Here is a 7,869-nt window from a genome sequence, read left to right as displayed (position 1 = left end):
ACCAATTGCGCTTCGTTATAAGCAGACCTATTTTTGTTTTCATATGAAGCAGAATGTATGCACATTTTATGCGTGAAAAGAAGAAAACACTTGCATTCAACTCGACTTTCAAATATATCGATGACTTATTGTCAATTAATTAACAATGGTAATTTCCATTCCTACGTCGATACGATATATCCAGGAGAGCTTGAGATTAAAGACACGACAGAGTCTGACACATTTGTTTCATACTTGGATATTTTACTTGAAAAGGACGTTAATTGTAATCTAACAAGCAAGCTATATGATAAACGTGACGACTTCAACTTTTCTATCGTCAACTCCCCTTACTTATGCAGCAATATTCCTTCATCACTGCATACAGAGTGTATATTTCTCAGTTGATTTGATACGCAAAAGCATGCTGTACGTATGAACAGTTTCTAAAACGAGGTACATTATTGACAAGCAAGTTGATGAAACAAGAATATGAACAGCCTCGTTTAAAGTAATCATTTCTTACGTTCTTTGGTAGATACAATGACCTTGTTAGCAAATACAATTTATCATTGAGTCAAATGCTGAATGACTTTTTTTAATACCAATATTAATCCATTATTTATACACTGAATTGACGACGGATTTTTCCGTTATTTCCTGATCATGTCAAGGAGTACATGGCGGGTGTGACCGGTCAGCAGAAGAAGCTCACTCCTCCATGGCACTTGATCCCACCTCTGATGTTTCGGAGGTCTGTGTTTGCTCTGCTCTTATTTTGTATTGTTTTATGGACTTTGAGATTGAATACTGTTCCTTATCTCTATATCCTTTCTCATAAAAAATATCAGGTGTAAGAGAGAACCATATATTCGCCACTAAAAAGGTAAAGACATTTTCTATTTTGAATTTAGCATCCCTTTTGGTTCAGATATAATTTCGATCGAATTGAATTCCTTTGGTTGAGTTATGTATTCGTACCATCATGTAGCATGCATTAATATAGATTTCACCAAGATTTATATACTATAGATCACTATATTTTCGCGACACCATATTTTTTCGGATTTAGCTGTTTGAAATTTATTGACGGGACACATTTTTCACGAACTGTAGTTTCTGTTGTATATTAACATTAATAATATAAATATACACGAGAATAACATTTAAGCGAGCAGACAGACTCGCGTTATTTCGCGAAAATAAAGTTCTCGCGAATAAAAAGTGACATACAGTATAGTACGTATCTGACTATAATGTTTAGAGACTTATAATCTTGGAATTGTGTCTCTATTAAATACATGGACTACCTATGTATTTTTTTTATTATTTCAAGAGTTGTATCACATGATTTATAAATGTGATCTACATTAATAAAAGTTAATATTTCCTATTACAGTTTCGTTTTTATTATGTTTCGGTTTCCGAAGCACTTTCTTTCAGATTCTTTCGTGTATGTCCTTCTTAAATTATGAAAGACGAGAACAATGTATACAGATATATATTTAGATGGCGGAAGATTTTAACTTGGTTATAGGTTATTGTCAATATTTTTTATTGTATGAAAATTAATTAATTTTATTTACAAACCACGTGTCAGTATACAATTTCAAAGAAAATCTTCCTCATTTTTCGTTACACATTTAATTGTGGATCGTGTCCTTGCATAGAAAAAATTGGAAAATGGATAGAGCCTTACACTCATTTTATCTTGCATTTCTTTTTCTTGTCGGATCAAAATGTTTGGGTAAGGTTATTTTAGTAAAACACTCAAATGAAATATCTGTAATTATTCTAGTTAAAGATATACACTTTTGTATTGTCATGGTTGAACCCCTGTAGAGAGTTGTAAATTAATGTTCTCAAGTGAATTACAAAGAATTGTCCAAAACACATAAATATAATCAAAAAGACAATATGGACACTTCTTAACCTTTTATTCTAATATTCCTTATCATCATAATGCATTATTTTTAAAAAGCATTAAATTCTTGTTTGTTATGGATTGCAATGCTAAAGATATTGAATTCTTTGCAGAAAATCTTAGTCAACAGAACTCTTATTCCGGTCTGGCGTCACAGAGCCACTCTTATAAAACTTACTTGGCAGACAAAGCAATCGATGGATATCAGGAAGAAGAGCGCGGGGAAAGCACGTGCAGCATAACTCTGGCTAAAGAACACTTCAAAGAGGCTTGGTGGAAATTATCGCTAAAACTCATGTCTAATGTAGCTTATTTGGAAATCTTTTTTCGGAACTCAAGTACGTTTTTCCTTTTGTAATACTATAGGGTTATTGAACTTTGAACTTATTGAACTATTGGTGAATATTGGCACGAGTTGGCTGTAAAAATACAAGAGCTTGCTAGTGACTTTTATAGTCAACAAGTTCCAACATTCACCAATATAAGTTCAATAACTCTTTTATTTATAGCTGAAACATTTCCTCATAATTTGTAATAATTATTCTAACTAAAAAACTCTAATTAATGATTTTTGTCGATGTCGGTATTCAAATCAATGTCTGTCCTGTAACCTGTAAGTTTTCAATGTTGTATCCTTCGGATGACCCTACCGACCGTTATGATTCACTTATTTAGGTATTCGTCTAATATGTAGACTATAAAATTTTCAATTAATAATTTTATTATTATGTAAATAAAAACTTTTACCTGAATATCGCTTTATTTCTTAAATTTGAATCGGAGAATTTTATCACACGACATTTAATTTTTTGCTTACAACGCGGTGTTCGATACTGAACACTCGTATTTGGAATGCTTCGGCCATACTCATATGCGTATGTTCAATAAACATCAAAATATTTAACGTTAAAGTTCTCTAGATTTTTTGTAGCTTTTTAGACTTCTTATTATTAGACTATTTATTAGCTATATAATTAAAGTGTTATTTGAGAATACTGCTTAATTGGTTACTAGTATTTGAATGTATTAAAATAATATCAGGATATTTTACAAACAATTGAAAAGGTTATTTTGGTTATATATTTGAACCATTGTTAATTTTTTGTTATATAAAACAAACATTTGTTAACAGATGTATTTCATTTTGATTTGATATAGAATGTACCAATTTTCCAGAAATACACCTTTTTTGCTTGCGTATAAGGCTCAAATAAATTGAACATATCATTATGCGTTACAATTTCAATTAAATTCTCTTTATAAATGTTACTGGAACTGTTTAAACATACACTAAAATTTCAGTCATAGAAACACAAATTCCATATATGCCGTTCAATGACCTTTCGTTGTACACGCTATAAAGTTTAGCGTAAAAAATATTATGACGCTACATTCTAATACAAAAATGACTTTTCTTCTTTGATGACATTTTTGCGAGTATAAAATAGAAGAAAATTGGCATTGAATTAAGGATTACACAAAGTGCAAAATGCAATTGTATATTGATATGTTAGTAAATGGAAATGGTTTACGTTAAAATGGTGATATAAGGGGGTTAAACATAAAAATATTGAACACTAAAATTCTCTAGATTTTTTTTTGTTTTTTTTTTTTAGACATTACTATTAGGTATATAATAAAATGTTAATTATGAATTGTGCTAAATTGCTAATGAGTATTTTATAATAATGGAGAAATTATTGGTTGATGGAAAATTATTAAACCATCGTTCAGAAAACATCAATATTAAAGCAAAACCTAAAGGAATAAAAATATTAATTCTTTTAAATGGATTACTGTATATATGTATTTTAAAACAATTTTATGGAACAATCATTGGAAAAAGTCACCTTTAGAAACAATTTTACCAAAACACCCGTTTTCCCAAATATAAAGGTTGACAATAAATCGATTTGTTAGTTTAAAAGAACTAAATTAAAAAAAAACGATATATTTAGATATATTTTAAAATTTCAGCTATAAACAGAAACACATTTATTTTATATATGTGTGTCAATGATTATTTTGGACCAACCGTAGAATAGTGTGTGAGAAATTGTTTACACAGGATACATTGCAATATTGTCCCAGCCGTATTATAAACGTCACCGTCAACAAATTAACTCAAGGTGATGGTAATAGTTTTTATTAATCAGAAATTGGTATACCTTTTTCACAAATTGTACAGGATTAATCCTTCGCAACTATTCCCATATGTGAAGTAAATAATTTGGTTTGAGTTTAAATCATTCAAATCAAGTTTGTGTAACTTCAATATATGATTTAAAATTATTCAGTATTAAAAATTTGTTTTCTTAAAAGATATAAGGCGTACAAATGTTATGCCTATATTTTGAAAGTAAACTAAAAAAATCTCATTTGCTTGCAAGTTAATCAGATTTATTTTCAATGTCCCCACATTTGAAAAATGTACTTTGTAATTCCCAAGATGTCGCAATACGACAAATGTGAAAAATGGTTCTTGTATATATGGATAATAACTTTTTAAACAACTGTGTTGTAAAAATCGGCTAAGAATATTTTTTTTATTATTTTTACATCATTTTGCCATGAAACATCAATTTTGACAATTCGAACTTGATATTTCAAATATGAAAACATGTATCTAAGACAAATAATATACATTTTTGTCAACAAGACAGAAAGAGAAACTAAGAACATCGGAAAAAAGTAAATCATTATTAATTTTATAATAGTGTGTGTCAATTATATTCCTCTGTTAGCTGTCAAATTTTTAGATGTAATACACAGTGATAAATTGTCTTGTTTTCATTCCTCATGGATCAAGATCACCAGTTTAAATCATGGTAATATTTTTTTTTATTAATTGTGAAATTGAGTATATTTTTTTACTGAAATAATTTTCATCCAGTTTTATATACAGTTTTCCATGTTCATGATACATTTATAATTTGTATTTGATATGAATTAAATAAAATTTGAAAAATCTTTAAGAATTTTCATTATCAAGTTTCATATTTGTTCTTTCTAAATATAACATACAAATTTTGGAAAGAGAGTTATTTTGTGTTTCAAAATTGCTTAAATATCCAATATTTGAGAAATGTATTTAATTCAAATGGAAACAAGTGTTTTAATAAAAATTATGAAAATTTTCTTTAATCTCTCTCTGCTTAAATGGTTTCGTTATTCACGATATATGCGTTCTAAAGTAAACACATTACCTTTAAACAACAATGTTAAAAAGTTCTCTAAATAAACTTTTAGTTGGTCATATATTTCCTGTGGAGTTTTACTTTTAAAAATGTTTATCTCAGTAACTTTTCCCATTGTTGTTTTTTAATTTTATTTACATTTGACACAAAAAAATTTTGAGTAAAATTGCATTGTATAACACAAATGTTAAGTAAGAAATAATTTTACAAACAAATTTTTTGGTCAAAGTATATTACTTTCTCCAGCATTTGAATGTTTACATATATGTTTAGAAAAGGAAATATCTATATACAGTTTTCTTGATCGCTGCTAAGAATACATTTAACTGGTTTCAAACAATATTTAAGTAAAAAACAGTGGTAGCTGCATTACATATTTGCAAAGATTTCGAATTAAATATTAATATGTCCATGAAAATTAAAATTTTATTAATACAAGTTTAATTTTCTATGACTTTTCCTTGCAAGAAAAAAATAACTTGTTTTATTCATGCTTAACAGTTTTTATTTAACATGATTTCAGAATAAAAAAAATATTTTTGTACGTGTTAACGTTTTTGAGCTATAAAAAGATTTTTTGTGACTTTCAGAATGCCAGGAATATACATACAGATCAAACTGTTCATCTGTCTGTGGACATTGTAAAAATGGTACTTCATGTTCAAAGACCAATGGAATCTGTAAACAGGGGTGTGAGCTCGGATGGGAGGGCCCCCTCTGTCTGAACGGTAGAGTTACAAGATGTGGTCTAAAACGTAAAATTAGTTGAACCTAAGTATATTTCTACAATTAATGAGTGTGTACACATGTAATAGATTTCTTTTGTTTAAAAATGAATTTTCTTTCAGTTACGTCGTCAGCTGTTGAGAGTGTGTTACAAGAAGGTAAGAGAAGCCAATTTATTATGACAAATCATTTTGTTCGATCTATTAAGAGGACTGGGTGGTCGGTACCATTTTTAGACTATATTGAACTCCTTTAAAAGAAGAGTTCCATATAAATATATAATAAAAGTGATCATTTTTATAATTTAAATGTATGAATTTTGAATACATTCTATCTTTAAGATTAAGTTATTTCTGATGGTTATTTTTTTTTACCCCCTAGACTCCTTAATGCTCTTGTTTTTAATTGTTTAAATGTAGTTCATGATTCAGTACACAATTTTAAATTTCCTATTTTTCGTTATGTATTTTTAAAATTTCTAACGTTTTTACTAGTATAAGTGGATTGTGAGGATAACGAAGATAACTATTGCAATGCAGTTGGAAGGGTCGCACAAGAGTGTCCTTAGTCATGTAACTATTTTCCACTATCTCACCATTATGCTAACATAAATAATAAAGAGTCATTAATTACACTATTCAAAAAAGGTAAAGTAAATCATTTCTTTATTTTTATATTTTAGAATTAAACTTTTGGAAGACGCTATTTGTCATCGTTTCCAGTATCTCGGCGTTTCTTGCTGTAACTCTTATAATAGTATGCTCAAGATTTTTTCACACCAGAAGGAAGAGACGTGTTCAATATATAAACAGAAAGCCCCTATCTATTGTAGGAAATGTACATGATTATGATCGAATAACTGCGACAGATAATAGATATACTTATAACAATTTTGATTCCACATTACAAAACTACAGGCATGCATATAACAGTGGTAATTCAACATTAAGAAGCAACAGAAATACCTATGATCAAGTGGATTCCACACTAGAAGATCCGGACTATGTGGAAATTCATTTATAAAATGAACACTTGGACAAAAGTTAGGGAGAGAGAGAGAGTGTGTGTTTGTGTTGATTATGATAATGATGGCGAAAATGATTATGGTAATGCTGTAGAGTGTCTTCCTTCACTTTATCAGAAACAAGCCGTTGTTGGAAACAATGTTTCTCTAGCGGCATTGTTTTCTATTAGAAATGTCTATAACATTTAGGACAAAAATACTTATAATGCATTGTTCAATGTACACCTAGGCGTATGGCTTCTGTATGATAAAATATATGGAGATAGCAAACAGTTTTCAAGTTTAAAGTCCATTAAACGATGCAAAATAGGAGCAGAGTAAACACGGACCTCTAAAATATCAGATGTGGGATCAGGTGCAGTGAAGGAGTGGGCATTTCCTATCGATCAATTACAACCACCGCGTGCTCCTTGTCATGGTTGGGAACTAACAGAGAAATATGTCGATAATGCAGTGTTATAAAAATGTTTTAACAGTTAGTATAAAAAAAGTCAGACAGCAGATAAGTTGTATTGCTGACAAGGTCATTGTATCGATATCGACATAGAACTTAAGAAGAAATTACTTTAAACGAGACTGTTGATATTTTTGTTTCATCAACTTGTCTGTCAATAATTAACATCGTTTTAGAAATTGTTCATACATAGAGCATTCTATTGTGTATCGAATCAACTGATATATCTAATCTCCGTTCGGAGATTATTGAGGTATACTGCTGTATAAGTAAGGAAATGACGATTGAAAAGTTATATTCATCAATTTTATCATAAAGCGTTGCTTTAATTTATCCTTTTACGTCTTTTTTCTAGTATAAGATCCAAATATGAAACAGATGTGTTAGACTCTGTGATATCATTTATTTCAAATAATAAACTTTGACCGAAAAAACTAACAAAAAGACAAATTAATGGAATTTTAAAAAAAAATGCATGTAACAGCAGCAATACTCTGTCATTTATTTTGCCAAAAAATTACCCTCTTATTTAATGCTGAGACGTGAAAATCATGTTTGCTTTTTT

General features: G+C 29.2%; 1 long non-coding RNA gene across 1 annotated transcript; it reads left to right on the top strand.

The window, feature by feature from the left end:
• Positions 1–5,695: 5,695 nt before the first annotated feature.
• On the top strand, positions 5,696–7,588 carry LOC134230722 (uncharacterized). Its single transcript, XR_009984411.1, has 3 exons — positions 5,696–5,828; positions 5,949–5,984; positions 6,509–7,588. It is a non-coding gene; the product is annotated as an uncharacterized LOC134230722 (long non-coding RNA).
• Positions 7,589–7,869: the final 281 nt, after the last annotated feature.

This window comes from Saccostrea cucullata, unplaced genomic scaffold, assembly GCF_032062105.1.
Source record: "Saccostrea cucullata isolate Sc308-1 unplaced genomic scaffold, CSIRO_AGI_Scuc_v1 ctg6859, whole genome shotgun sequence".
Taxonomy (NCBI): domain Eukaryota; kingdom Metazoa; phylum Mollusca; class Bivalvia; order Ostreida; family Ostreidae; genus Saccostrea; species Saccostrea cuccullata.
The sequence above is the reverse complement of the archived record's forward strand: the minus strand, read 5'-3'. Positions and strand labels throughout refer to the sequence as shown.